General features: G+C 33.9%; 1 long non-coding RNA gene across 1 annotated transcript in view; it reads right to left on the minus strand.

Annotated features, from left to right (window-relative positions):
* Positions 1-10,545: 10,545 nt before the first annotated feature.
* Positions 10,546-23,158, minus strand: part of LOC149251610 (uncharacterized) — a 216,480-nt gene continuing 203,867 nt past the window's right edge. Inside the window, exon 3 of the long non-coding RNA XR_016266903.1 lies at positions 10,546-10,851. This is a non-coding gene — a long non-coding RNA (uncharacterized LOC149251610). The remainder of the gene's footprint in view (positions 10,852-23,158) is intronic.

A 23,158-nucleotide genomic window follows, 5' to 3' on the forward strand; every position in this document is an offset into this window, starting at 1 on the left:
ATGTACTAGTCCCTTCACTTCAACTAATTGTTCATGTGGAAACAAATCCTACTTTCTTCGGGAATTTTTGGATGGGAATGGCCATAGATTAGTAAGAAAACATGATACACAAAACCATCAATAAACATTTTTTATGCAATAGGTCATTCATTGAATCCAATTTTTGTGTCTAGTGAAAGGGGAGGTTCTCCTCTCCTAATTGGTTTCTTTTGTGTAACCCTAAATATTCAAAACATGGAGATTTTTGTGCCGAGATCAAGTAAACTAAATACTGTTAAAACATAAATACCCTTTCGTTGTGAAATTAAACTAGTTGTTTGTGAAATCTCTCAACTAAATAAGAAGCATAATTAAAATAAACCCTGAAATAACAATGGTTGCATGAACATCATCATCATAACTTAAGATGACAATAATCATCCAAATTAAATATTTTACAGAGACATGAAAGGTCTCCTTGTTAATGGGAGGTTTATGATTTGGCCTAATATCTTGATTTACTAATAGGGTTTTTAGGAATTCATTTCTTTATTCATTAGGTAAACCCTTGAAATACATTTATAAACTTTCCTCATTAATAAATTCAAGTTTGGATGGAATATGAATTGCCAAGGTATATTTTTTCTCTCGGGAAAACATATAGTGGATGATCCCTGACAATATTTAAATATCATTCAAGAAGGGTCAAAGAATTTGGCAACAAGATAGAATAATTCTAAAAAACGGAAGGTTTAGGGAAGTAGAGCATGTGGAAGGCCACTATCCCATATGGGAAAGGGTTGAGAACGTTCTATAAACTGTGCATGGTCTTTATTGTGAATTAATTTACTCGAAAAAAATCTGCATCCATATCTAGAAAAACTTTCGAAGTATCACAGTCCTCTACATGCTTTCTTGAGAAATTACCTTTCTTCTTGGGTACTATAACTCATACAAACTTTTTAACTAAAATGCAGAGGTAGGAAGGTTTATAGTTGTTTATATGGAGGATTTATTTCATGTATCTGACCATTTTGAGCTAGGCTTCTCAACTATTAACTATTCCAACGATTGTTGGGATTATCGAGAATTAAATTTAAGGTGTGATGATAAATTTTGAAGTAATGCTTTCGTCCATCATCTAGGGATAAATTAATTATTATATTATACATGTGTATATAAGTGAGTTGACATGTTCCACTCTGGCAGTTTTCAGGAATACTGGAACAATTTCACCCACACCTTGAGCAGCTTTGGTCCAGGATTATGTAAGGAAAAAGAGCATCTGATTGATCAAGAGAAAACAATGGTGGTTTTGGCATTTTTCCCTGACTCATCCACATAAACATCAAGCAATTTGCGATGGAAAAATGATCCTCGTCTGCCTAATCAAGGCGACACGTCAATGTTTAGATATCCTCCCTTGCACCTTACGATGTGGGTCCCTCGCACATGTAGCAGGCTAGTAATTGGAGGCTTTATTTGTTAATTGGTAGCTATATGATTTGAAGGGTTGATTAGGTCACCAATTCGGTGATTTCACGTAATCAAGTTACAAAATATATATAAAACAATGGTTGTGTATTTTGATGATTAGATTGCTTATAGTCTTCTAAAATATCATATATAGTAGCTTATAAATATGTTGGAGAGATGTCAAATATATATATCCTTAAATATAAAAAAGTGTATATTCCCCACACCAATTAGTATACTATTATGGCATGGGGTATGCAAGGATGGAATCAACGTTGATATGGTCAAGATTAAAGTGATCATTTGATTTAAAATCCCTTGTGAAAAATTTTTTTTAGGACATTTCAGATTTTACAAAAGAAATTATCATACATTACTCTAACATAACATTCTTCGTCAACTTGCTTCTGAGGAATGGAATGAAGATTATATGGAGCGCAGAGTGCAATGATTCGTTCAAATTATTAAAAAGAAAATCAGTGGAGGCCTCCATACTAATGTTCCCAAACTAGTTTAAGAATTTATATATTCATTCGATGTGTCAAATGTAGCAATCAAAGCAATCTCACTCAACCTAGGGACAAAATGGTTGACCATCCAAATACGTCTGTCAATTCAACATTAAACCAATTATAGCACAACTATTTGACTACTGAGATAGAAGCACTAGAATTAATGTTTTCTATATATAAGTTCCATAATTGTTGGAAAACCCTTTCACATTATTTATAGACTATTGAGCTCTTATGAATCTAGTTAACAAACTAATTCATCAAGGATGAATCTGTAGATGGTTGTTACTATTTCAAGAATTCAAATTCCAAATCATAATCCAAAAAAGGAAAAAGTATTGCCAGACCTAATCACCTATCCTAAATTGAAACTGACAAATAACTAATAAGAATTGAAGATGAGCTTCCAAACTCACCTGTTTAGAGTCGAGTTGACCCTAATGGTGGTGGCTGACATCATGCATTTTTTACAAGAGGAGAAGACTCTTAAAGATATTGTAGAATGCAGAAATAAAGTACTGACATTGTAGGTTTCTTCATCCACGCTTATGAATGGACATTTATACAAAATGGGACTAGATAACATTGAAAATATGTGTGTTAGAACATGAACAAGAAGTTATAATAAATTAAGCACATGTTAGTAAAGTTTTTAGGCATTTTGAAGTTGATACAATTGTGCATAAGATCCTATAAGCTAGTCCACAATGGCCAACAATACCTAAATATTGCAGACTTAAAGTAAACATGTCTGATATTTTCCAACAAGTGGGTTGTAATACCCCTTACTCGGAAATATTTAATGGTTATGTTTATTTTATTTTGGAAGAGACAAGTATGGTTATAGTGATGTTTGAAAAGACATACCATCATGAGGAATGATGGAATCATAATTGTAAATAATTATTATGATGATATTTTTATTTGAATATAATAATATAATTATTGGAAAACATATGATCAACAATGTGCAACTAATTAGCTCAATGACATAAGGGAAAAGGGAATATATGTATTAAGTTGCCAAGAATGGCAAGAAAAGAATTGAACCCATAGTTGGTGGGAAGTTGGAAACCAATGAGTTTTTTTGTTTCCCAAGATGGTAGGGGATTAGGAATAACTCTCCCCAAGAAAATGTCACACAACTTGGGAGGTTGGGGGTGGTGGGGAGAGAATGAGGATAAAGACCTAAGCACCAAAAAGAAAAAGATATGACCATTTTGGAGGCATAGCATAGGGATTTGCTTCTGAGTGGGTAGCTTAACTCTTTTGGAAAGAGGGTTTTATTTATCATCATCAAAACTTGAGTTGCACACTTATATAGAAGAGTTCTTTTTTGGATTGTCATTGAGCTAAGGCATGGGGGTGATTGGAAGTGGAACTATTGGTCTAAGGTTGGGAGGAGCATTGTTGCTCTTAATTTTTTCCTCAACAGAGATTAATATCATAAATACATATATGTTATTCTAATATCATTGAAAAGAAAAATTGTTTAATAGAATATTAGTGGTAGTGTAATTTATTATAAATAAATATTTTTTTGTGTTTCAATCTCTTTAGAGCAGGGAAAACCTGAAAATTAATGTCATAGAAGAAATGTCCCTTTTTTCTTCAACGGTAACTCAACCTAGGTTCAAGAAATTGAGAGAAAATAGGTTATCCTCTAATATAACTTCTAGCTACTAGAACAAGAGGTATTCCTAAATCTATTTGAGAATGATTGGTTTAATCTTGTTGCAAAATTATTTTGATAAATTGTGAAAAAGAAAGAAAAATATAGGATTGAGTTATGGTTTATTAGCAAAAACAATTTTTTTTATCCTTTCATTAAAAAGATAAATAAATATTTATAGAATAAAATCATATCTAAATTGAATACCTGTGTTCTAAAATTGACTATACATATCCTACAAAAGTATATTATTTTATCAGTGCATTTATATTTGAATCTTGCAAAAAAATAGTGAATTAATAACCATTGCATCAAATCCTAACTATCTTTATATGCTTCAAGTTTATTGTACTAGTATGAACAAAAAAAACAATTCTATTTTTTTATTACTCTCCAGAAGTGAGAGAAATAAATAAAGCATAAATATTTTATATTCAACTTTGTACATATATAGCTTGAAACAAGTTGATACAACATATGCCATAAAGATGCAAATAGATTTAGGAGATTAAACAAATAATATCCTTGCATATGAATTTAACGAGAAGCATTGGATATTTTGTAAATAGAGGGTTGTCATACATATAAAGAGTCATAATAACGATCCAATATAATGAGGGTCTATAGAAAACAATTTAAAACTTGGTCTATAACTAAAAGACGCAAAATCCAGAAGCAAGAAATTTTGTTTGGATATTAGTTTCAGGATTCATTGTATCAGATTTAAGGTGTCGATGTTTTGAACCTATTTGTACAATTTATTCTTATGTCGACGTTTTGAATCTGTTTGTGCAGTTTATCTTTAAGAAAAAAAATGAATGTGAAGAAATATGACCTTACGAAATAAATAAATATGGAATTGAAAAAAAAAATTAGTCAACAAGTAAAAAAATCCTAAAAAATAATAATAATAATAATAATCTAAATATCTGACATCAAGTTGGATTAATTGAGGTTAGATTAATAAATTAATTGAGGTTAGATTAATAATATTAATAATATGACATGTATTTTAATATTTTAATATTTATTAATTTAATATTAATATAATTTTATTAATGAAAAATGAAAGAATTAAATTAATTGAAATAATTTTATTAATATTAATGGTGTGTTATTTAATAATTATTGATTACATTGATTTTAAGTTTTGTGAAAAATTAGAGCGTATTAATTTTAATTTATATCTACTGTTTGAATTTATTAATAAATGGAATGAATGTGTATATGTATATATTTATAAATATGTTTATTAAGTTTGAGTGAAAGAATATTAATAAGAATCATAGGTTGATTATTCGAATTTTAATTAACTAAGTAAGATATTAAGATAAGATAATATGGATAAATATTCAGGATAAGGTATTAGGGATAATATAATAGGGATATTAGGGAAAATAAAAGATGAGATAATAGGGAAAAAAAGGGGGTTGGGGGCTCAATAGGCAAAGATAGAAGGATTAGGAATGGTCAGTTTCGGAGGTGAGGGTGGGAATCCAGTTTTCACTTATTTTCCAACCATCATCTCTATTTAAGTTATTAGGGTGCTTACTAATTTCAATAGCCTCCCTTAATTTCCTGTGGTGGTATTGGTCAATTCTAGCCAATATACTAGCATTTTCAATGCAAAAGTGATGATTAGTCTTTAGGGAGTGCTCTGCAAGAGCAGAAGAGCGATAGTGATTGTGTTTTATGTCAACACAATTATCTTTAATTATATTATTTATGGAGTGGTTGGTTTCACGCACATAGCATTTACCGCAAGAACAAGAGATCAAATACACACCTTTATGATTGGTGGAGTCAATGGGGTCTTTGATGGATCTAAGGTGGCTACGTATAGTGTTTATAGGTTTAAAGGTAGTGATGATGTTTTCCTTTCTAAGAGTGTGAAAAAATTTGTGAGTGGTCCCAATATGGAATAACAACATTTCTCATTTAAGTGGAAACTAATAATAACTTTCAATTGTGACAACCTAAGTAACTATGTGCTTGAAGAACCACATTGTTATCATATAATAAAAACTACATAACAACATGAGGGAAAATCCCCTCAAACAAGATTTCTCTGTAGGATAATGGTGGCATTAGATTTCAATACATTCAATACACAAGGTACTTAATATCCAGGTTGTTGGCTTACACCAACTATGTCAATAACTATGACAAGAATAAATGTGAAATGATCATGTGCTTGGTGGTCTGAATACACCCAAGGTTCCTGAATGAAGACTTTTGTGATTCATAATGTTTGAATTGTCTCTTCCGGATTAATCACATCATTCTTTTTTGGGGTCGATGTTTTGAACCACCCATTGTGGTTCATGATTAGGACATAGATGGGGGATCTGATTTAGCCAGAGAAATAAATAATGAGAGGATGCTCCAATAAATTCAATAGAAAAAACAAAATCATCCGTTAGAAAGTCAAATTATAATTAAATTTGACTTTCTAACGGATGAATTTGATTTTTCTGTTGAATTTCTTGAAGCATCCTCTCATTATTTATTTCTCTGGCTAGATCAGATCTTCCATCTATGTCCTGAAGATGAACCACAGTGGATGGTTTGAAACATCGATCCAAAAAAATAATGATGTGATTAATCCAAAAAAGACCATTCAAAGACCCAAGGTTCTATAGGTGAAAAGTGTCGTGATTCCATGAAACGAATAAAATAAACAATGTCTACAAGAAGTTAGAATAAGTAAGTAAATTATAAGTACATGTTGAAATAAAATTGAATAACAAGATAAAAACCCATAATTTGTTGATGGGAATACCTGCCCAAAAACCAACCTGATAGACACTTAAACCAGTACGTATATATTTACATAAAAATGATAAAATAAATGACGTGAATCTAGTATAATATGTAACAAATTAAGAAACTGGGAATGGAATGTCCTAAACAAATTATCTGACTAGTTTTCCTCTATCGTGGAAACCGAGGAAAGATTTGCATGTTGTGTAGCCAATTTTGAATCCTCCTCATCACTAGCATTCGAGATGCAATGTGGACCTTTGATCCAAATAAACCATATTTATTATACCCATAAAAGCTTATGCATAATACTCTACTCTACTCTCTTGTAGAGAACCGTAAGTATGATGTCAGGTAAAGACTATGATACACGGCCTGTGAAGGAAGCAAAACTCAAACTCAAACTCAAACCAAGCACAAGAATTGAATTTGTACAGTATTCTCCCCAAGCTCTTTATTCAAAAAGCAGCTTCGTAATGGATGCCAACTGCACTGCATTTACCACCACTATTGGCAGCAATCAAAAATCAATGCAATGCACTGTAATAATCCAACGATAGTGAAGCCAATTCCAATAAAAATTATTCTCCGCAATCATTTGGTACATAGAAGAAAAAGAAAAACTCATATAAATAAATCAACAACCTTAGCACAAGTGGTCAGTCATAACACCACGTAAACGAGGGTAAACAAGTGGTCAATAAATTAAATACATTAATGTATACAACGTATATCATCGCAAGTATTGACATTAGAACTTACGACTGCCCAAGCCAAATCTCAAAGTTGTGGAAATAATTAACCATGAATATATATAAATATATATAATTGTGGAAATAATTAACCAAGAATATATATATATATATAACCACATATTATATGGTGGATGAAGCCATGTGTTCGTGGAAAACAATAAATGCCATCGATATTAATGTATGAACCTACCATACTAATGTATGGTTTAGGTGCTTTTAAAAATAAGGTGCTATGGTAACAAGGCCAAGTGGAATAAACGTTTGTGGCTTCTCCTTTGGTACTTGTATTTGATTCTCTCCACACGATAGTTGGCTCTTGGTGTGTGACATGGTTTGGATTTAGATAATGCATATCTTAATGTAAAGATTGTATTAACGAAATAACAAATATTTTAATATAAAGATTATATTAACATTTGAAAATATAAATTGCAACAAAATATAAAAGTTACCAGAGTTACGTTATTATAATAAGAATTTAGAATTTATTTATTTTACATTATTGTGTTTTTTTAATTTAATTTGATTCGGGGAGTTGTGATATGGATCAATTGTTACGGAAGGTTTATATGTTCTTGAATTTGGTGAGTTCCAATTTACTTTTTTGAGATATGTGGAGACAAATTTTTCATCTCATTCCCACAAAGAGCAAGGAAAACTAGCTCAAATTATATGATCACAACAGTCAAATATCTCATGTAATGGGCCAAGGTAGAACAAGTTGAATATTGCATTAAAGAAGTAGTAACCAAATTTATTTATAAAAATATCATCACTAGATCTGGGTGTCCCTTAACAATAATAAGTAACCGAGGAACTCATTTTTTTAATGGCACAATGAAATTACTACTACATAATTTTTTGATTAACCATAGAAATATGTCATATCACTCTCAAGCCAATGATATGATCAAATCCTTTAACAACACATTTCATAATGGCTTGACCAAAATTTGTGGGATTTATCAAGATGATTTGGATGACAAGTTTCCAATGGTACTATCAGTATATATGAATATCTACAAAATGATCAACTCATAATGCACCCTTTAAATTGGGTTATGGACAAGAAGTTGTAGTATCCCTACACGTATTGATCAATGTAGAGAGGGTTTCTTATGTCCTCAAGTATGACCTTACAATGGCCAAACAAGAACACCTCCACCAACTTCATAAGCTAGAAGAAGAGTGATTATTTGCACCAGATCATTAGGAAGTGGAAAAGCAATAGCAAAAGGCATGGCATGGCCAAGTTATCAAGAGAAGTATAAAAAATAGAGGATACTTAGTTCTACTATATGACATTCGAATCAAGGGTAAATTGTGGAAACTGGAGATCACCTAGTTAGGTCCATTCTAGTCAAAGATAGTCAACCAACCAATGTGGTTCAATTGAGGACATTACAAGGGAATATGTTTGACAAAGAGAATAAGAGTGACTGACTGAAAAGGTAGCACCCATAACAAAGATGAGATGTATATAGGCAAAAGCCTCCTTGTATGCCCAATAGACATGAACTAAACTAAAAACCACTTATGGAGGTCTATTTCCAGAGCATAAAAGTATATTTTGAAGAAGAAACATAGGACAAACAAAGGGTTAATAAAGCAATCGATTATCCAGGATTACATAGAAAAAATAAATAACTAAAATAAAATAAAATAAAATAAAATCTAAGGGAAAAGATTGGCTTAAGGAAGTCATAGCTAATCAAGATCCACAATAAGTGTTATCTTTGAAGGCTCTGCAACAAAAATAAATGGACAATAGCATCACTATTTGAAAACTAGTTGATAAGAGTAGTCAAATAAGAAGAAATATATGAAACAAATGCATGATGATGGCCTTTTCATGTCGCTAGATAACTGAGTGGGGAAAAAATCAAGCAAGCATGAGAATCATAAATCAAGCAAGGAATACTTAAGTCAAATGAGCATGATCAATCAAATGAATAATTAAAGAAAATAAAATATGCCAGAAAAACCAACCATGTGTTTGTAATTGACTATGATCAAATAATCGACTATGTGAAAGGACCAACCATCACAAGAAAATAAATAATGTATAAAAAAGATAAATTGAAAAAGAACAATCAATTGGGTTATTCAAATCAACCAAAAACATGCCATTGACTAACATGAGGTGATTGACCAAGGAAAACAAATCAATTCAGTAAATTGATCCAACCAAAAAAGAGAAATTGACCGAGTCAATAGAGTCAACCAACCATTGGAAATAGGCCATGCTCATAGAATTTATTGAGACATAAGAATATATTGTGATGGAAAAACTAACCAACCTAACTATCCTGACTTGATTAAACACTAATTAAATTTAATCAGTGAAAAAATAAATGTTGGTACCATAAAATACTCACACGAAACAACTTTAATGCCTACAATAAATGCCAAAGGTCACTAACACGACATTTCCACATGCAATCATAAACCATCCCTCCAAGAATTTTCAATAAACACAACATTACCTAAACACATTCCTTGCATCCCCCAAACGATTAAATGACTACTACAAACTTAAAGAGAGAAAATTTACAACCACATAACCTATAGAATTTTAGCAAGTCATTAACCTAGAGAGAAATCCAACAATGCCAGGGATGAGAGGCCAAATTCCCACAATTGAAACCCTAATCAAGCCTTAAACAAAGCACAAATTTGTTAAATAAATTGTGACTAAGTTGGAGATCAGAATGGATAACATCCGACAAGCCAAGATGGATGAAATCACTTGGGAAAACCACTTGCTCAATTTCACCAGTTGTGGGGTAGTTACTGGAAATTGGAAAAATAAACCCTTATGTTAGATAGATCCCATATTATAAATTACATGAGTGCCACACATATAACATATTTTCATGGCTAGAAAGAAAAGGCAAAAACAAGTAAAGTCAGTCCCACAAAATCCTATAACAAAGAAAATTCCTTCAACACTGACTCAAATATATTTAACACAAGAATCATCCACGATTCACCACACAAAAGTTACACAAGAATACCATATTTCTCTCATAATATAAGCAACAATAATTAACCTAGTCCATGGAGCGCACACACTTGGATGTGCACAGTGAGCAAACTCATTCATACGCCAAGAGCAAACAAACCAACTCGGATGCATGAAAATATGAAAAATAGTTGAATGGAAAAAATAACTGACATTTTTTAGAAAATAAGCATCAATGACAATTGACTCTAGTAGATGAATAACAATATTTGAATAAGAAGATGAAGACAAGCAACAATGGGAACAGCAAAATTAGGAAACCTAGCAGTTAGAACAAGAATGAAGAGCAAAAATAGTAATCAACTAATCCACTAAATGACCAACTAATGATCAGGAATTAACTAATCGACTAAACCCACAGTAGATAGAGGAGAAACAAGACTAGCGTCAACAATTAAAAGAGTCAATCACAAAACAACAAACATAGTGATAAATTCCACATGAGTAGAATAGGCCTTATATAGACCAAGGGTTGACAACTAGTCTATCAAACGATACAAAAGTCGATGGTCTAGGACAAATCAATAGAAAGAGTGACACGCTTGTGCCTATAGTGGCATCTGCTCCACCTCCTCCTCTAATAGTTGGCCCATCATATCCAATAGAGAATACAATAGTGCATTATTCTTGGTTGACACTCAAGCCCTCAAGCTCCAAGAAAAGAACCACCTGGAAGAAGAAACAAGTGGATAAGATTGAAAATCCCAAGGTATATACTCCCTTCCATTCAGAACAAGAACTTGGGATGGAAAAAAAATATTTTTTTATTTGGAAAGCACACCGAATTATCAAATTATGAACTTTTAAAATGAAATATCTAAAGAATTTATCTCAAGATGGAAAGTGGTTATGGAAGATGGAGATAAATATAACCAAGAAAAGAAAAGGAAAAACTCACTTGGAAAGTGTACATTGACTATGTAGGTTTTAACCTTGTACAATTAATTGTTGCAAACAAATTCTTAGTAAAACAGAAAACAAATAGTGGAAAACACACAAATTTACATAGATTTTATCTTGGAAACCCACACTGAGGAAAACCAGCAAGATTTTTTCTTCATTTTTTTTCTATACAGTATTATAATACAATATACATAACACGGCATATGAACCACCAATCGAACCATAGTTCCATAACTGAAACTACAAAACCACCATGTGCCACAAAATGCTTTTAACAAAACCATGGACCATAAATCCACCAAAAACAGATGAAAAAACCGCCCCAAAAAAATTTCTCAGGGTGTTGCACCAAACCCCATGCAGGGGAGATCCTACCCCCTAACCAAGGGAGGCTAAACGCCCCCCTACCCGACACCCTCTCAAAAAAAAAGAAAGGTCCACATTAGCCCACCCAATATAGAGATGGACACACTTTATTTTATAAAATACTTACTACAAAAAGTAGTTAACATGAACTTATGACTACACAAGGAAAATGAGAAACTGCAAGACGAGAACAAGTGACTCAAGGTTGACTAGATGATGACTTTTTCGCATACTAGGTTTGAATATTCAAGAAGGCAAGGTAGAGTCTTGAAGTAGCCATGGACCAAGCATCAACCATGAACATTGTCTTGAGTAATTGGCCTCCATATTTTGCATCGATCTACATCCAATTAAAAGTGCAGCAAGCACTCCTAAAATATTTGACATATAAAAGGGATATCACAACCAAGTCATGAGAATCTAAAGAACTTTCAACACAAATTGATCAAATAAAGAAAGTTGAGATAGAGTTTCTATAACAAAAGTAACAATGGTTCGGAGAATGGAGAAAATATCAACTAGAAGAGGGGAGTGCTACAAAACACTTACCTAAAGTAGTACAAAAAGTATAGTAGTTGGAGTAGTAATTCAACATCTACTTGCCAGAAGTAAAAAAAACTCGCTTGATAAAAAATCTTGACTACTTGGCACAAACGAAGTTGCTTGATGTGCAAGCTCAATATATTGTTGATGAACGGCAGGATTTTAAGTAGCAGTTATACTGGCTTGCACCACATATATATGAAACATCTCTCAGTCGACTTCAATATCAACCAACACCTCGATCGTCTTCGGCACTAATTTATCGACCAAGGTGGATATTTTAATTTTTTCATTCCAAGTGCATCAAAACCCAACTTTCCATCTCTAGGGCCATAAGCATCAACACTAGTAATAAAGTGTAATAGCCATGGTTAAAAATCCATGTAATAAAATTAATAAAGGCAAAATAAGACCAAGGTCATGGGATACATATTCCAAGTTGAATGTTGGGCAAAACATCCTAGTGGGTGTTCATTTGGTTTATTATGGCTAAGGAAATTGGTAAAGGCATTGGAAAAGGCAAAGAGACATTGATTGGCATTTTATTTATGAAATAATAGAAAATAGGAGAAAAGGAAGGTGAAAGGTCACATATTTGCATGAGATGGAAATTGAAGGAAAAATATAGGAAATTGAAGAAAATAGAGGCATCAATGATAAAAGGATTTTGAGGATTAGTTCATGGCTTTTGTCGGTTGAACCTTTTGTCAGTTTTAGCTTGGAGCTCTCTTCTATTCTCTCACTCTCTCATACTCTTGCACACTTAGAGCATTCTTGGAGCACTCTAGCATTGGAGAAAGGAAGGAAAAGGAAGGACAAGAAAGTAAAGGAAAGCAAGGATAAAGCAAGGAAAGGTTGGATCAAGCAGTTACATCAGGAGTACTTATAGGTATCGAGTTGCATGCATGATTTCCTTGCTAGTTTTGGCATGCATGGTACATGCATGTGTGTATTTGGTTCTCTTGTTGTCATTGGCATGGCTTTTTCCAGGTGTGATAATGGTTTCAGCCTTACCTTTCCAGTTCCAAATAGCCATGGTGTGATGGGGTTCTTTCATTTGGTTTAGCTTTGGGTTTCCATATGGTTTTGGAACCGAGTGAGGTGGTCTCGGGAAAATTCTCAAGGGCCTAGGAATCGCTTGAGTGGTAATGGTGGGATTGTGGTAAAGCCTGAGGGTGGAGACGAGAAAATTCCTCAAGTTATTGGTGAATAAATATGGAGGCATCCAATCTTGTTTAGGGCCTAGTGATCCCTTGACTGGTTTTGGTCAAATTGCAGTAAAACCCGGTAGTGTATGTTTTTGTTTAGGCATAGGAATCCCTTGACCGGTAATGGTGGGATTGCGGTAAATCTTGATTGTATATGTGATGGTTTCAGGCCTAAGAGTCCTTTGACTGGTTTTGGTGGGATTGCGATAAAGCCTGAGGAATCCCTGGTTGTTTTGTTGTGAGTCCCACATTCATGCTTGGAATATGGCACGAAGGTGATTGGCTGAAAGAAAGACTTGATTCAGTCCAATCTATGGTTGAGTGGTACGTGGAAGTCCCTATTTTGGTTGGCTTTTGCATATGTTAATAAGAACTCTTTCCTCTTGTATTTCATGAGTAATTGTACTTATTATTATGTGGCTTTTATGGTTGTTCTATCATGGTTATTATCCTGGTTATATCTTGGTTACAATCATTATTTCATAACAGGTTCTAATTATGGCTCTTGATATGTTTTGATTAGTTGATGAATGGTTAATGAATGCATTAGCTAAAAAATGTTATGGAAGCTATTATGAGAGGTAATTAGACCTTCTTGATGATTTAGAGATAAGTATGAAACCCCTATGTTCATATATGCATTCATGACCTGTAGATTTCATGTTCGCAATATGTTTGATGAATTGTATGCTATGGTTAGGCCTGATTAGGTCAATTTCTTGTTTAATTTTTGTGATTATGGCTTTTTCCTAGTTTCATTCATCATTCTAGAAAGTTTTATCAAGTTCTAGGCAGAGGTATTGATCCTAACCCTGAAAAAGTGGCTCAGATTCTGGGGTCGTATGCACAGAACTAGGAAATCTAGACTACTGTCATTGGGAGGCAGGGTTAGCAAAGCAAATGGACGGTTATAGTCGTTGGCTTGCCTTATCATGGGAGTGAATATGGCTCCATATCACTAAAAATAAAGTTAACTCGGGGTTTGGCCACCTGGAGTGGTTGTTTAGCTCTTGGGGTTCCTATAACACCTGAGGGAGGTCAGTAAAGTTTTAGTTTGTCAATTCCACTTTCTTAATTGTACTTAGGAGGTTGATTCATGTCATAGTAGCTCTTCCTCTCATGTTTACCCCGACAGGCTGGTGAAACTGGGTAGATATGGGAGGGGGTGGTTACATAAAGGTAGATGGATCAAATTGATCAAAAGGATATAGACAAGAAAAAGATGCCATGGTGCTACGGGAATAAGTGTTACTTAATCAATCACATACCTATCCAAAATCCATTCCTAAACTTCAACCCATGCCACCAAAAGCACCAAAGACTCAAATTTCTCAGCAACGCACAACACCAATATCAAAAGATCCCATCAATATTGATCAACACTAAGAAGATATGCAAACCACTCAAGGATCAAATTGTTCATCCTCATCATTTCTTGGAGAATTTTTTGCAATAATACATCCTCTTATTTTGTAATTGTAATTCCAATCTCCCTCTTATTCAAGACTGAGAAATATTTAAGGGTGGGGAAGGTGTTGGAGGTGCTAGCCAACTATGTCAACTAGACCTAATAATAGACTAAATTAAAGAACAATTAAATTAAAATATATATATAGTGAAACATGTAAGTGGATTAACCATTGAATTGAATCTACCAACCAAAGTAAAAATTGTAACTAACTTGTAACACACACACACACACACACATATATATAACATTATGTTAGTATTATAATCTAAAGTGTTTATTGGTCTTTCTATTATTTGTATTCACTTCCTTATATCTTGTATTTGTGTGTTTTATATTTTTTGTGTTGTGAAGCACTATGGGAAACTTCTGCATTAAAATCCCTAAATTACAATTCCAACCCTTTCTCCAATATAAGGGAAAATGATATTTTTTTTGGTAAATTCCTGCTAGTGATTTCTATTAAAAAATAGAAGTATTATAGTGATAGCATTTCCATCCAGTGACTTTCTACCAAGAAGACAAAATCCTCATAGTAGGTTCACTCAAAAAGTCAAAATTACATTTGCATTGTAAGAGATCCTCTTATCCTGATTAAAGACACTATTACATTGATTTTCAAATTGTAGTCACCATTAACATGAAGGAATTACATGACCAGCGACTATTATAAAAAAGGAAAACAATTAGACCAAACTTCAAAACAAGCATTAAAACCCCGATGAGATTGGAACAAGGAAGTGGTCGTAGTGACTATAAAACCAAAATCGAATGCCTTTGAATACCCGAAGCAAGATCCTAGCATGCAGGAGAAAACTAATGAGAGCATACCATCACATTTGTGTCACTTCTGGAGGAGCCCATTCACTTGATGACTAGTTAGAGATGATGACCGATGAAAGTGGCGATGCATTTCCATGAGGGGAGGTTGGTTCTAGTGGAGCGACGGACAACGGCTAATCATTAATAAATGCAGGGGCATCTTGGTCCATAATAGATTCGGTGTCCAAGCCTGAGACTACAACTTTCTGCACTCGTGCAAGTCTGGTTTCAATGTCATCTAAGTTTAACCGAAGGTTGCAGAGAATCTGTTTGATATCTTCCTGGCCTGCAAACAATTTGTAATTGTCGACTTGTTTGTCTCGAAGAACCATGTGGAGCAGGGTCTCCAGCTATTGTTGCAAAGTGACATGATGGAGGAAATGAAGGGAATGCTTTCTGAATCGGCCTAGATCTAGAATCCACTTCAACTGCTCGCTTGTAGCCTTAGATTTTGAAAAATAAGACCTTTCACCAAATTCTTTTGATTCTAGGATAAGAATCTGTCTCCTTACTTCCGAAGGAATAGAGTCAAAATAATTCACCATAGATTCCCAGCCAAAGATCCGACGTCAAGAGGAAAAATAACTTGACATTGCTCCTCTACGATTTGGCACGTGTTGCCGAGGAGCCATTAAAACCAAAGTGTAAATAGAAAAGGACGAAGGAAATGACCCAATATCATAGACCAACCATGGTAGGGAGTACCAATAGTGAGAGAAATTATTGGACACCTAATCCTTTAAGGGTTGGTGTGGAATGTGAACAATCACCGAAATCCAAGAGACCACTTGGTATATGAAGACCAAGGGTCACAAGAATGTAATATAAATTTACATCTTTGTTAACATAAATGTATTCATGTTTATCCTATTTGACTATCTTATCCGTGTGTGTGTTTAATATGGTATCAGAGCGGGTGAATTTTGGCCCTGCTCCAATTTGAGCCACTAGTTTTGTGGCCTTTCTTTGCATGTTAGTTTTGTCTGATGATCAAAATTGATGTCATACCCTATCTACTCTTCAAAATTGATGTCATACCCTATCTACTCTTCAGAATTAGTATCAAAATTGTTACCCTCAATTGTTTCTCTTTTGGATTATGCCTTGAAAAACGATTTTCCTCACCAACTATGTGTGGACCTGACCATCTACGCTCCCTGTCATCCTTGTCCTTAAATGCGTTGGCTTGACCATCTTCTTGTTGTAACGTATAGCCTATTGGTTGTGTGTTGAAAAACCTCTACTAAATTTTCGTATCACATCACATGTTTCTCATGGTCGGGGCCTTGAAAGAACTCTAATTACTCTATCTCAAGCGTTTTGCAGTGGTACCTGCGTTCTTGTAGTCATTTAATTCTTTGTTACGCTAACACTCTCTATACCCTAACATTTTTTGTGACGTGATTCTCTGCTATATTATCTTTCTTTGTAACGTATCTAACACTCTAAGGCTCTAACACCTTGATTGTTACTAAGCGGAGGGTAGATGAGTGGTGATGTTTCTAGATGAGCTGCGCACTCCACAATTTTGGAAGGATTCCTGTCATTCATTCCTTTACATTTTGTGTCTCTGCAACAACAATGATCCATTGCTAAAACGAATCGCTTGTCTCACCATGTAGATGGGTGGAAGCAAGCTCAAACACAGCTAGTGGTTTTCCTCTCCAATTTCTGAAAATAATTAAATAATTGGAAGCAATTCGAGAGAGACATGAATGCTCGCCTTTCTCCCCTGGATGTGAAACAAGTGCTTGAGGTGTTGAAGTAGGAACAGACAAAGTCGAGGCCATTTTTTCTGAAAAATCATTATTAAAGGCTTGACCTTGTTTGAACTCGTCAACGTTCTTATGGAAGAGAAGAACACATGCAGAGGACTGCGTCCTTTCTTTCCACGGCATTCTGCTCCAATCAAACTTTCCAATAATAGAACTTGTTACATCATCCTACTCGTTGGACTCAAGTGGTGAAAGCATTGTGTCATGTCGTTTATTCTTTACGCATGACTATTCGTCATTGTAATATACGTGTGAGATCGGTACCTATCTCCAAATTTTATTGAATGTTGAGCCTGAGTTTGGAGGTGTGTTAAACTTGTGGCTTGGGTTGATTATGTTGATTGTGTTGGCGTTGTTTCATGTTATATGATGGTTCTAATTCATTGAGACGGAACTGTGTTATTATCCCCATGTCAGAGCTATGCATTATTCTTCTCTGTAAATGGTGAACCCGAGAGCTTTGCAGGATTTCATATCACCGAGAAAAAAAAATTGCTGAGACAAAGTGGTGAACTTGACCTAAATTGGTGAAGAGTGGCGCAACAAAATGAAGGATTATAAATCCTTAAATGTTTCAGGAAAAAAAATCAGTCACCGTTGAAGCATTGGCAGATAGAATTCAGTTAATTTTGTAGCTCATGCAACACACACGGGTTTGAATAGTCGTTTGCATTGAAGTGTGAACGTTGCTACATATCATTCTATGCGCAGTCCAATGACGTAAGTAGTTCTCTGTGTGTTTTTTCTTGTCCTTATAAATATATTTAACCATGGTAGTGTAGAAGGATTATAAATTGTTGAAACAGTGGTATGTGTCAGCTGCTGTTAGTTAAAATCCTTCGTCGATTATGATGCGTATGATTGGTGTCTCATATGTTCATGCTCCTTCTACTCTTCGTTGAAGTGTTGGTGGAATGGGCCATATAAAATCTATTCATGATTGAACTTGGTAACATGATTTTGCATTGACTACTACCCAACGTATTTATATAGTAAAGCTACCACGATTTTTCAGAGGTTTATTTCCATTGTTTGTATAATAAAGAAGTTGGTGTCTATCTTTTCCTCATTCTTTTACCAATATTTCACCTTTAGTTGAGATTGATTTATTGAAAAATGGCTCCAATTGGTGGAATATTAGAATTATTGAACAATATGATACTCTCAACTTTGGATAATACAGTGATAATCAGCAAGGATTTTCTCCTTGATATTCATAGTTGTTTACAAGACGCACAGGAATAGATCGAATTTTTGCAACTCGAATCACAACATCAGCAAGATGAGTTATAACAAAATAGACATCATTCTTAACCTATTTTTGTTCAGAACATTGAGACAAACTCCCATCAGCAGCAAGAAATTGCAGATGCAGTACCCATTTCAAGAGAAAATGCAGAAATTTAGCCTACACTTCCCAAGTCCATCATCAGACCTTGGGAAGAGATTGTCAACAATAAGCACGGAACATGTCTTGGATATGACAAGGATCTGTCCCTTCCTATTCCGGACTATTCCAAGCCCGTCAAATTTCAAAGTGATGGATTTTTTCATGGCATTTCACCTTCACTTCTTACAAATTCTGCTCCTCCACATTCACAGCCAAAAGTTATCAAATGCCAACATTGTGACCGAGTTGGCCATGTGAAAGATCATTGTTTTTATCTTCACTCGTGCAAGCATTGTGGTCAGCGCACTCATTTTTCAAACAGATGCTTCAAAAACAAACCTCCTACAAGAACAAAGACTCACGTTGGATGGATCGCTTCTTGGAAATGGGCTTCAACAGCGAAGAAGATATTTCAGTCATATGTCAGAATTTTTTCTAGAGTGTTGAAAAGTCTTGCAGTTGAGTTCTCTTCATCTTCTCACCTTGTATTTGATAGGGGTGAAATGATGGTCATATACAAGTTTCAAAGATGTATAGAGCAATCCTAAGCCGCGACCTGAACCTAATGCCTAAGCCTATAGCTAGAGACAACCATACCCACCTTCTGAGTTGTAGCCAAAGACATAGAAGCCCCTAAGCATGCCTTTGGTTGGTAGCCTTCCTTAAACCACCGCAGGTTGTAGACCTCCCTTTTTCTAGGTTGAAGGTCTCCCTCTCCAAGCATTAAGGAGCACTTCATTTAGCAATAAACTTCAACTTCTTGCCAGATTTGGAAGAGTTCACGGAATCGTACTAAGCATTCCCTTGGTTGGTAGCCTTCCTTAAACCACCATAGGTTGTAGACCTCCTTTCTTCCAGGTTTAGGGTCCCCCTCTCCAAATCATTAGGGACACTTCCTCTAGCAAAAGATTTCAGCTTCTTGCCAAATTTAAAAGAGCTCCAGGAACTACACTAAGTGTTCCAGTGTTGGTGGTCATCCTTAAACCACTGTCAGTTAAGACCTCAAGTTCTCCCACCTTATGCCATCATTTCAGAGACCACATTCAACCTATTGTTGTCATTCATTGTTGTATTTTTATATTAGAGCTCTCTTCTTGAATAAAATAGAGTAATGTATATATTTTATTTTAAATTGTATTTTAAACTAATGAATCTAATATATTAAAAAAAATCCATTTTTATATATTCAATAATTTAAAATTTTAGAAATTTTTATTAATTTCTAAGTAAAATAAACAAAAATATTGATAAAAAACAAAAAACAAAAAAAAAATCACTTTATTGAAATATGCCCCATGAATTTATTTATTTTAAAGCTCAAACATTGTACTTTGTAGGAGATGAGTAAGGTGATCGCTACCATTGGTTCGCTTGACTATGGAGGTTACTAATAATAACTACTGATTTCATTATCCAAAGGTTTAAAACTACCTATTATTGCATCTATTTAATAGAGAACGAAGGAATTATTGATTCTGCATTAAACCAAGGAGAGTTGGCTCCGCCAACCTCTTACTACATTCTCCACCAGGACCCAATCAGGCCTTTGAACAGGTCGGGCCAAGTCCACGATACCATAATTGGACCTTGGAGAGGTCAAGCCAGGAATTTTAAGCGAAGTCAACCGATGGTGTTTGAAGATGAGTCGGGGCCCATGGAGGAAAGAACGTGAAAATCCCCATCCCCAACTAGGTGGCGGTCGAGACTGAGTTATTTTGACAGTTCGCAAGAGGATATTAACTCTTGCCCCTACTTACATAGTAATATTAATAAATTTAATAATATTAATAAAATATTAATAAATTTTGATAAAGTAAAAGCCATGTTCCTTTGTTTTTGCAGAGCATGCACATAAATTTAAGCATCACATATGCATTGAGGAGGCTCAAGTCGTTGCTAGGGTTAGTCATTTCCATCATTGTAAAATGTCGGGGGCTTTAGAAATTGAAAAAAAAACCTAATAATTTGAATAGAGACGATGGTTGGAATATTAGTAGAAGTTGAGTCCCTATCTTGTCCTCCTAGGTTTTTAGGTTTCTTTTTTGGATTTATTTTGTTTGTTTGTTTATCTATGTAGGTATTAGTGTCCTTTTTATAGTATTTGTTGTTGATTTATTCTTCATTAGAATTTATTTTCTTGATCCTTCGTGTTTTCTTAAGTATTTTATCATCATATTCGTTATTAACTCTTTTTAGTATTTTTATTATTTGTTTAATGAGCCTTAGCCTTGTATTGTATTGTTGACCATGTTTTATTTATTGATTACTATTCTTTGAATATATATATATATATATATATATATATATATATAAACAATGTAAACTTTAAAACGAGAACTATAAACTCAAAACGAGAATCCTAGCCAAGAAACCCCGTAAAAACATCAAAAACAGTGCTAAAAATGAAAAGTGTTGACGATGGAATAACACCCTTTTTTTTCTAGGGTAAATTTTCAACATATTTTAAAAATGGCAGTGAAAACCAATTTTTTGTGCAAAAATTGTCAAAAAACACCCCCAAAACGAAAAGTGTTGATGTTCGAATAACACTTTTTTCAATGGTAAATTTTGTGCAAAAAACACCCTCAAAACGAAAAGTATTGACGCTGAGATAACATTTTTTTTTCAATCTTAAAATTTCAACATTTCGTAATAATAACATAAAATATTTTATCACGACCACGAAAAAACATTAAAATTTCAAAAAAAATAATAAAAACATTAAATAAAATTAAAAATTAAAACAATAAAAAAAACACAAGACAAAATATATGTATATATAATCAATCATAGAAATTAAAAAATAAAAAAAAAAAATTAATGTATAAAAAATAAGAATTAATAAACTAAAAAAACACTTAAGAATTACAAACAAATAAATAGTAAGAAAAACATATTTAAAAAGAACGGAAAAAATAAAAATAAAATTTATCTTGTAAACCAAAGAAAAAGGGCAAAAAAAAAAAAACAAATATATGAAAAAATAATAATAATAATAATAATAATAATAATAATAAACTATAAAATTAAATAGATAAAAATAGAAAATTTTTAAAAAACATTAACAAAAAACTAAAAAAAATTAAAATCAAAAACAAATTAGATTAAAAAAAACAAACAAACAAACTACTAAAATTAAGATTAAAGTGTTGATTACTTAAAAAAAAGATGTTAAAAAAAATTATCTCATAAACCATAAAAGAATTTGGGAAAACAAAAAAAACAAAAACAAAAACAAAAAACAATATTTAAAATATATATATATATATATATATATAGGTAAAAAAAAAAACATTAACAAAAACTAGAAAAAATAAATAAATAAATAAAACAAACAAACTAGATATCATTTTTGGGATTCAACTGCGTTAAGTAAGTCATTCAAACGTATGACCATTTCCATGAGAGGTAGTCGTAACTGACTAATTTCTCATGATTTTTGAATAGTTCACTTAGCACTCATTGCATCGGGTGATGCTCACAGGGGTGAAGAAGTGGGATTGAAACTAGTGAAATGTGGAGAACGAATCACATAGCATCAATCATCACTTCCGGGGCTTGCACCCGGTAACCAAGACTTCCCAGGAGGTCACCCATCCTAGAACTCCTCTGGCTCAAGTGCGCTTAACTGTGGAGTTTTTCCCACAATCAAGCCCACTTAGCTTGCTACCCCATTTGCAAAACCTTAGCAAGTATTGTGCCTCATGAACCATTCAAGTAGAGATCCCTTGACTCTTTTTTGAATTTTTAAGTATGGGGGATTACGCAGTGCATTATATTAGATATCATTTTTGGGATTCAACTGCGTTAAGTAAGTCATTCAAACGTATGACCATTTCCATGAGAGGTAGTCGTAACTGACTAATTTCTCATGATTTTTGAATAGTTCACTTAGCACTCATTGCATCGGGTGATGCTCACAGGGGTGAAGAAGTGGGATTGAAACTAGTGAAATGTGGAGAACGAATCACATAGCATCAATCATCACTTCCGGGGCTTGCACCCGGTAACCAAGACTTCCCAGGAGGTCACCCATCCTAGAACTCCTCTGGCTCAAGCGCGCTTAACTGTGGAGTTTTTCCCACAATCAAGCCCACTTAGCTTGCTACCCCATTTGCAAAACCTTAGCAAGTATTGTGCCTCATGAACCATTCAAGTAGAGATCCCTTGACTCTTTTTTGAATTTTTAAGTATGGGGGATTACGCAGTGCATTATATTAGATATCATTTTTGGGATTCAACTGCGTTAAGTAAGTCATTCAAACGTATGACCATTTCCATGAGAGGTAGTCGTAACTGACTAATTTCTCATGATTTTTGAATAGTTCACTTAGCACTCATTGCATCGGGTGATGCTCACAGGGGTGAAGAAGTGGGATTGAAACTAGTGAAATGTGGAGAACGAATCACATAGCATCAATCATCACTTCCGGGGCTTGCACCCGGTAACCAAGACTTCCCAGGAGGTCACCCATCCTAGAACTCCTCTGGCTCAAGCGCG

This window comes from Pinus tabuliformis, chromosome 7 (assembly GCF_031772625.1).
Source record: "Pinus tabuliformis cultivar Carrire ecotype Pingquan chromosome 7, CPIR1, whole genome shotgun sequence".
In the NCBI taxonomy this organism is placed as follows: Eukaryota; Viridiplantae; Streptophyta; class Pinopsida; order Pinales; family Pinaceae; genus Pinus; species Pinus tabuliformis.